The sequence below is a fragment of the Salmo salar genome, chromosome ssa01 (genome assembly GCF_905237065.1).
Source record: "Salmo salar chromosome ssa01, Ssal_v3.1, whole genome shotgun sequence".
NCBI classification, from domain to species: domain Eukaryota; kingdom Metazoa; phylum Chordata; class Actinopteri; order Salmoniformes; family Salmonidae; genus Salmo; species Salmo salar.
Genome location: NC_059442.1, coordinates 168,285,813 through 168,295,141, shown reverse-complemented (window position 1 = coordinate 168,295,141; position 9,329 = coordinate 168,285,813).

Sequence of the window (9,329 nt, the reverse complement as noted above, 5' to 3'; positions counted from 1 at the left end):
AATATTCTCACCAGGAATTCTGGGTAGCTGGCGGTGGGGTGAAAGGGCTTTGATGAATAAACAAATTGGGGGTCTATCGAGGATTGGCCCCTCACACTGGCCAATCAGAGCGTGCTCCATGGCTAAATATGTGGTAGCTTCAAGTTGTGTATTTACCAGTGTTTTTTTAAATCCTTATTCCGTTCTCATCAACTTGAATGTTAGTCCGTTATAGCCTAGCCTGCCCCCCCCCCCAATATATTTGCTAAATATTGTAAAGATGTTAACATTGTTCTAACTGCATTGCGTCAAATGTGGAAATACGTTGTTATAAATGTAATACTACATGGACAAAAGTATGTGGACACCTGCTCATTCCAAAATCATGGGCAATAATATGGAGATGGTCCCCCCCCTTTACTGCAATAACAGCCTCCACTCTTCTGGGAAGGCTTTCCACTAGATGTTGGAACATTGCTGCTATAACAGCCTCCATTCTTCTGGGAAGGCTTTCCACTAGATGTTGGAACATTGCTGCTATAACAGCCTCCACTCTTCTGGGAAGGCTTTCCACTAGATGTTGGAACATTGCTGCTATAACAGCCTCCACTCTTCTGGGAAGGCTTTCCACTAGATGTTTGGAACATTGCTGCTATAACAGCCTCCACTCTTCTGGGAAGGCTTTCCACTAGATGTTGGAACATTGCTGCTATAACAGCCTCCACTCTTCTGGGAAGGCTTTCCACTAGATGTTTGGAACATTGCTGCTATAACAGCCTCCACTCTTCTGGGAAGGCTTTCCACTAGATGTTGGAACATTGCTGCGGGGACTTGCTTCCATTCAGCCAAAATGCGCATTAGTGATGTCGGGCACTGATGTTGGAGCGATTAGGCCTGGCTCGCAGTCGGCGTTCCAATTCATCTCAAAGGTGTTCGATGGGGTTGAGGTCAGGGCTTTGTGCAGGCCAGTCAAGTTCTTCCACACCAATCTCAGTAAAACATTTCTGTATGGACCTCGCTTTGTGCATGGGGGAAATTGTCAGGCTGAAACAGGAAAGGGCCTGCCCCAAATTGTTGCCACAAAATTGGAAGCACAGAATCATCTAGAATGTCATTGTATGCTGTAGCGTTAAGATTTCCCTTCACTGGAACTAAGGGGCCCGAACTATGAAAAACCACCCCAGACCATTATTCCTCATCCACCAAACTTTACAGTGGGCACTATGTATTTGGGCAGGTAGCGTTCTCCTGGCATCCGTCGGACTGCTAGAGCGTGATTCATCACTCCAGAGAACGCGTTTCCACTGCTCCAGAGACAAAATGGCGACTAGCTTTACACCACTCCAGCCGACGCTTGGCTTTGCTCATGATGATCTTAGGCTTGTGTGCAGCTGCTCGGCCCGTGGAAACCCATTTCATGAAGCTCCCGACAAACGGTTATTGTGCTGATGTTGCTTCCAGAGGCAGTTTGGAACACGGTACTGAGTGCTACAACCAAGGACACACAATATTTACGCGTTACACGCTTCAGCATTCGGCGGTCCCATTCTGTGAGCTTGTGTGATCTACCACTTTGTGTTGAGTCGTTGTTACTCCTAGACGTTTCCACGTCACAATAGGAGCACTTACAGTTGACCGGGGCAGCTCTAGCAGGGCAGAAATTTGACAAACTGACATGTTGGAAAGGTGGCATCCTATGACGGTGCCACGTTGAAAGTCACTGAGCTCTTCAGTAAGGCCATTCTACTGCCAATGTTTGTCTATGGAGAATGCATGGCTGTGTGCTCGATTTTATACACCTGTCAGCAGCAGGTGAGGCTGAAATAGCAGAATCCACTAATTTGAAGGGGTGTCCACGTACTGCTGTATATACAGAATATACAGTGCATTTGGAAAGTATTCAGATCCCTTCACCTTTTCCACATTTTGTTACATTACAGCCTTATTCTAAAGTTGATTAAATATTTTTTTTTGCCTCATAAATCTACACACAATACCCATAATGACAAAGCAAAAACAGGTGTTTAGACGTTTTTGCTATGAGACTCGAAATTGAGCTCAGGTGCATCCTGTTTCCATTGATTATCCTTTATGTTTCTACAACTTGATTGGAGTCCACCTGTGGTCAATTTAATTGATCGGACATTATTTGGAAAGGCACACACCTGTCTATATAAGGTTCCACAGTTGACAGTGCATGTCAGAGCAAAAACCAAGTCATGTGGTCGAAGGAATTGTCCGTAGACAGGATTGTGTCGAGGCACAGATCTGGCACAGAGCTGGGGAAGGGTTACCAAAACATTTCTGCAGCATTGAAGGTCCCCAAGAACACAGTGACCCCCATCATTCTTAAATGGAAGAAGTTTGGAACCGCCAAGACTCTTCCTAGAGCTGGCCGCCCGGCCAAACTGAGCAATCGGGGGAGAAGGGCCTTAGTCAGGGAGGTGACCAATGGTCACTCTGACAGAGCTCCAGAGTTCCTCTGTGGAGATGGGAGACCCTTCCAGAAGGACAGACATCTCTGTAGCACCAATCAGGCCTTTATGATAGAGTGGCCAGACTGAAGCCGCTCCTCAGTAAAAGGCCCATGACAGCCCGCTTGAAGTTTGCCAAAAGGCACCATGAGAAACAAGATTCTCTGCAGGGATGAAACCAAGATTGAACTCTTTGGCCTGAATGCCAAGCGTCACATCTGGAGGAAACCTGGCACCGTCCCTACGGTGAAGCTTGTTGGTGGCAGCATGTCCTTGAGTGGCCCAGACAGAGCCCGGACTTGAAACCGATCGAACATCTCTGGAGAGACCTGACAATAGCTGTGCAGTGACGCTCCCCATCCAACCTGACACAGCTTGAGAGGATCTGCAGAGAAGAATGGGAGAAACCCCCCAAATATTGGTGTGCCAAGCTTGTCGCGTCATACCCAAGAAGACTAAGGATCCTGGGACTAAACACCTCCCTCTGCAACTGGATCCTGGACTTCCTGACGGGCCGCCCCCAGGTGCTGAGGGTAGGTAGCAACACATCTGCCACGCTGATCCTCAACACTGGAGCCCCCTCAGGGGTGGGTGCTCAGTCCCCTCCTGTACTCCCTGTTCACCCACGACTGCATGGCCAGGCACGACTCCAACACCATCATTAAGTTTGCAGACGACACAACAACGAGACCTGGCCGGGTGGTGCCAGAATAACAACCTATCCCTCAACGTAACCAAGACTAAGGAGATGATTGTGGACAACAGGAAAAGGAGGACTGAGCACGCCCCCATTCTCATCGATGGGGCTGTAGTGGTACAGGTTGAGAGCTTCAAGTTCCTTGGCGTCCACATCACCAACAAACTAGAATGGTCCAAACACACCAAGACAGTCGTGAAGAGGGCATGACAAAGCCTATTCCCCCTCAGGAAACTAAAATGATTTGGCATGGGTCCTCAGATCCTCAAAAGGTTCTACAGCTGCAACATCGAGAGCATCCTGACTGGTTGCATCACTGCCTGGTACGGCAATTGCTCGGCCTCCGACCGCAAGGCACTACAGAGGGTAATGCGTACGGCCCAGTACATCACTGTGGCTAAGCTGCCTGCCATCCAGGACCTCTACACCAGGCGGTCTCAGAGGAAGGCCCTAAAAATTGTCAAAGACACCAGCCACCCCAGTCATAGAGTGTTCTCTCTACTACCGCATGGCAAGCGGTACCAGAGTGCCAAGTCTAAAAAGGCTTCTCAACAGTTTTTATCCCCAAGCCATAAGACTCCTGAAATGGCTACCCGGACTATTTGCATTGTGTACCCCCCCCCCACCCCTCTTATACGCTGCTGCTACTCTCTGTTTACCATATATGCATAGTCACTTTAACTATACATTCATGTTCATACTACCTCAATTGGCCCGACCAACCAGTGCTCCCGTACATTGGCTAACCGGGCTATCTGCATTGTGTCCCGCCACCCACCACCCCCTCTTTTTACGCTACTGCTACTCTCTGTTCATCATTTATGCATAGTCACTTTAACCATATCTACATGTACATACTACCTCAATCAGCCTGACTAACCGGTGTCTGTATATAGCCTCGCTACTGTTATAGCCTCGCTACTGTATATAGCCTCTCTACTGTATATAGCCTCTCTACTGTATATAGCCTCTACTGTATATAACCTCTCTACTGTATATAACCTCTCTACTGTATATAGCCTCTCTACTGTATATAGCCTCGCTACTGTTATTTTTCACTGTCTTTTTACTGTTGTTTTTATTTCTTAACTTACCTATTGTTCACCTAATAGCTTTTTTGCACTGTTGGTTAGAGCCTCTAAGTAAGCATTTCACTGTAAGGTCTACACCTGTTGTATTCGGCGCACGTGACAAATAAACTTTGATTTGATTTGAGGCTGTAATCACTGCCAAAAGTACTTTAACAAAGTACTGAGCAAAGGGTCTGAATACTTATGTATGTATGTATGTATGTATTTCTGTTTTTTATTTTTAATACATTTTCAAAAATGTCTAAAAACATGTTTTTCTTTTGTCATTATGGGGTATTATATGTAGATTGATGAGGGGACCAAAACGATTTAATCCATTTTAGAATAAGGCTGTAACGTAACAAAATGCTGAAAAAGTCACGGGGTCTGAATACTTTCCAAATGCACTGTAGCTAGCTACACCTCCATACAGTTATTTTGACCCTACTACGCAATAAGCAAGAAAAGAGTTAGCTAACTACTTTAGTTCAGCTGCATTGCTTACAACATTATACATTAAATTACACATTATACATTCATATACATTCAATGACAAATTATACATTCAATGACAAATTATACATTCAATTACACATTATACATTCAATTACAAATTATACATTCAATTACAACATTATACATTCAATTACAACATTATACATTCAATTACAACTTTATATATTCAATTATACATTCAATTACAACATTATACATTCAATTATACATTGTACATTCAATTTTCATTCACTGTTTCACAAGATGACAGCCTGGTTTTGCTGGTTACATTTACATTTTACATTTTAGTCATTTAGCAGACGCTCTTATCCAGAGCGACTTACAAATTGGTGCATTCACCTATAATATCCAGTGGAACAACCACTTTACAATAGTGCATCTAAATCTTTTAAGGGGGGGGTTAGAAGGATTACTTTATCCTATCCCAGGTATTCCTTGAAGAGGTGGGGTTTCAGGTGTCTCCGGAAGGTGGTGATTGACTCCGCTGTCCTGGCGTCGTGAGGGAGCTTGTTCCACCATTGGGGTCCCAGAGCAGCGAACAGTTTTGACTGGGCTGAGCGGGAACTGTGCTTCCTCAGAGGTAGGGAGGCGAGCAGGCCAGAGGTGGATGAACGGAGTGCCCTTGTTTGGGTGTAGGGCCTGATCAGAGCCTGAAGGTACGGAGGTGCCGTTCCCCTCACAGCTCCGTAGGCAAGCACCATGGTCTTGTAGCGGATGCGAGCTTCGACTGGAAGCCAGTGGAGAGAGCGGAGGAGCGGGGTGACGTGAGAGAACTTGGGAAGGTTGAACACCAGACGGGCTGCGGCGTTCTGGATGAGTTGTAGGGGTTTAATGGCACAGGCAGGGAGCCCAGCCAACAGCGAGTTGCAATAATCCAGACGGGAGATGACAAGTGCCTGGATTAGGACCTGCGCCGCTTCCTGTGTGAGGCAGGGTCGTACTCTGCGAATGTTGTAGAGCATGAACCTACAGGATCGGGTCACCGCCTTGATGTTGGTGGAGAACGACAGGGTGTTGTCCAGGGTCACGCCAAGGCTCTTAGCACTCTGGGAGGAGGACACAAGGGAGTTGTCAACCGTGATGGCGAGATCATGGAACGGGCAGTCCTTCCCCGGGAGGAAGAGCAGCTCCGTCTTGCCGAGGTTCAGCTTGAGGTGGTGATCCGTCATCCACACTGATATGTCTGCCAGACATGCAGAGATGCGATTCGCCACCTGGTTGTCAGAAGGGGGAAAGGAGAAGATTAATTGTGTGTCATCTGCATAGCAATGATATGAGAGACCATGTGAGGATATGACAGAGCCAAGTGACTTGGTGTATAGCGAGAATAGGAGTGGGCCAAGAACAGAGCCCTGGGGGACACCAGTGGTGAGAGCACGTGGTGCGGAGACAGATTCTCACCACGCCACCTGGTAGGAGCGACCTGTCAGGTAGGACGCAATCCAAGCGTGCGCGGTGCCGGAGATGCCCAGCTCGGAGAGGGTGGAGAGGAGGATCTGATGGTTCACGGTATCAAAGGCAGCAGATAGGTCTAGAAGGATGAGAGCAGAGGAGAGAGAGTTAGCTTTAGCAGTGCGGAGAGCCTCCGTGACACAGAGAAGAGCAGTCTCAGTTGAATGCCCAGTCTTGAAACCTGACTGATTAGGATCAAGAAGGTCATTCTGAGAGAGATAGCAAGAGAGCTGGCCAAGGACGGCGCGTTCAAGAGTTTTGGAGAGAAAGGAAAGAAGGGATACTGGTCTGTAGTTGTTGACATCGGAGGGATCGAGTGTAGGTTTTTCTCAGAAGGGGTGCAACTCTCGCTCTCTTGAAGACGGAAGGGACGTAGCCAGCGGTCAAGGATGCGTTGATGAGCGAGGTGAGGTAGGGGAGAAGGTCTCCGGAAATGGTCTGGAGAAGAGAGGAGGGGATAGGGTCAAGTGGGCAGGTTGTTGGGCGGCCGGCCGTCACAAGACGCAAGATTTCATCTGGAGAGAGAGGGGAGAAAGAGGTCAAAGCACAGGGTAGGGCAGTGTGAGCAGGACCAGCAGTGTCGTTTGACTTAGCAAACGAGGATCGGATGTCGTCAACCTTCTTTTCAAAATGGTTGACGAAGTCATCCGCAGAGAGGGAGGAGGGGGGGGGGAGGGGGAGGAGGATTCAGGAGGGAGGAGAAGGTAGCAAAGAGCTTCCTAGGGTTAGAGGCAGATGCTTGGAGTTTAGAGTGGTAGAAAGTGGCTTTAGCAGCAGAGACAGAAGAGGAAAATGTAGAGAGGAGGGAGTGAAAGGATGCCAGGTCCGCAGGAGGCGAGTTTTCCTCCATTTCCGCTCGGCTGCCCGGAGCCCTGTTCTGTGAGCTCGCAGTGAGTCGTCGAGCCACGGAGCAGGAGGGGTTGGTTGCATGGAGGGGTTGTTTGCATGATTCGTTATGACATAATCACTTACATTTGCTTCCATCCTAGTATTTTTGTCAGCCATCTTTGCTGAAGAAAGCCTCCAGCGTTGGGTCGCACAGCGTCAAATTCGTCATGGGAACCTCTCGATATGATTGGTTATCGCCCAGCGTTCGCAGCAGGTGATTTGCATAAAGTTGGGAATTGCTGAACTTGTTCACCGCCTTCACACGCCACATTCGCACCGAAACAAACAAACAGGAAATCGCCTAGCTAGGCAACAAGTACTGACCACTATGGACAGCAATCGGAATTCCCGTGATTTAACAGTTAGGTCCAACAGATGAAAGTGGAAGATGTATTTTTTTTAACTAAATGATAAAGGAAAAACAATTAGCAGTCTATTGTAATAACTTGATGATCCTAAACAGACTTCCTACAGTCACGGACACCTTTCATTCAATGGGCATTGCACATAGGCCTAATAAGTCCAAACATTTCACAGGAGCTGCAAAAATAATGTCCAATATAAAGAAAAAAACGGGAATGTCTGGTGACTGGTTTGCTGCTCCTGATATTGTAATAAAATATTGGTTATAGGCTACTGATCAGGCTACTGATTAGGCTACTGATCAGGCTACTGACTAGGCTACTGATCTGGCTACATGATCAGGCTACTGATCAGGCTACTGATTAGGCTACTGATCTGGCTACTGACTAGGCTACTGATCTGGCTACTGACTAGGCTACTGATCAGGTTACAGATCAGGCTACTGATCTGGCTACTGATCTGGCTACTGATTAGGCTACTGACCAGGCTACTGACTAGGCTACTGATCTGGCTACTGACTAGGCTACTGATCAGGCTACTGACTAGGCTACTGATCTGGCTAATGATCAGGCTACTGATCTGGCTACTGATTAGGCTACTGATCTGGCTACTGATTAGGCTACTGATCTGGCTACTGATCTGGCTACTGATTAGGCTACTGATCTGGCTACTGATCTGGCTACTGATCAGGCTACCGACCAGGTTACAGATCTGGCTACTGATCTGGCTACTGATCTGGCTACTGATCAGGCTACTGATTAGGCTACTGATTAGGCTACTGATCAGGCTACTGATCTGGCTACTGATTGGGCTACCGATCAGGTTACAGATCAGGCTACAGATCAGGCTACTGACTAGGCTACTGATCAGGCTACTGACTAGGCTACTGATCAGGCTACCGATCAGGTTACAGATCAGGCTACTGATCAGGCTACTGACTGGGCTACTGAATGGGCTACCAATCAGGTAACAGATCAGGCTACAGATCAGGCTACTGACTAGGCTACTGATTGGGCTACCGATCAGGTTACAGATCAGGCTACAGATCAGGCTACTGACTAGGCTACAGATTAGGCTACTGATCAGGCTACTGATCTGGCTACTGATCAGGCTACTGACCAGGTTACAGATCTGGCTAGTGATCTGGCTACCGATCTGGCTACTGATCAGGCTACTGATTAGGCTACTGATCAGGCAACTGATCTGGCTACTGATTAGCTACCGATCAGGTTACAGATCAGGCTACAGATCAGGCTACTGACTAGGCTACTGATCAGGCTACTGACTAGGCTACTGATCAGGCTACCGATCAGGTTACAGATCAGGCTACTGCTCAGGCTACTGACTGGGCTACTGAATGGGCTACCGATCAGGTTACAGATCAGGCTACAGATCAGGCTACTGACTAGGCTACTGATTGGGCTACCGATCAGGTTACAGATCAGGCTACAGATCAGGCTACTGATCAGGCTACTGACTAGGCTACTGATTGGGCTACCGATCAGGCTACTGATCAGGCTACTGGTCAGGCTACCGATCAGGCTACTGACTAGGCTACAGATTAGGCTACTGATCAGGCTACTGATCAGGCTACTGACTAGGCTACAGATCAGGCTACTGGTCAGGCTACCGATCAGGCTACTGACTAGGCTACTGGTCAGGTTACTTGTCAGGCTACTGACTGGGCTACTGAATGGGCTACTGAATGGGCTACCGATCAGGTTACAGATCAGGCTACAGATCAGGCTACTGACTAGGCTACTGATTGGGCTACCGATCAGGCTACTAATCAGGCTACTGGTCAGGCTACTGATCAGGCTACTGGTCAGGCTACCGATCAGGCTACTGGTCAGGCTACCGATCAGGCTACTGGTCAGGCTACTGGTCAGG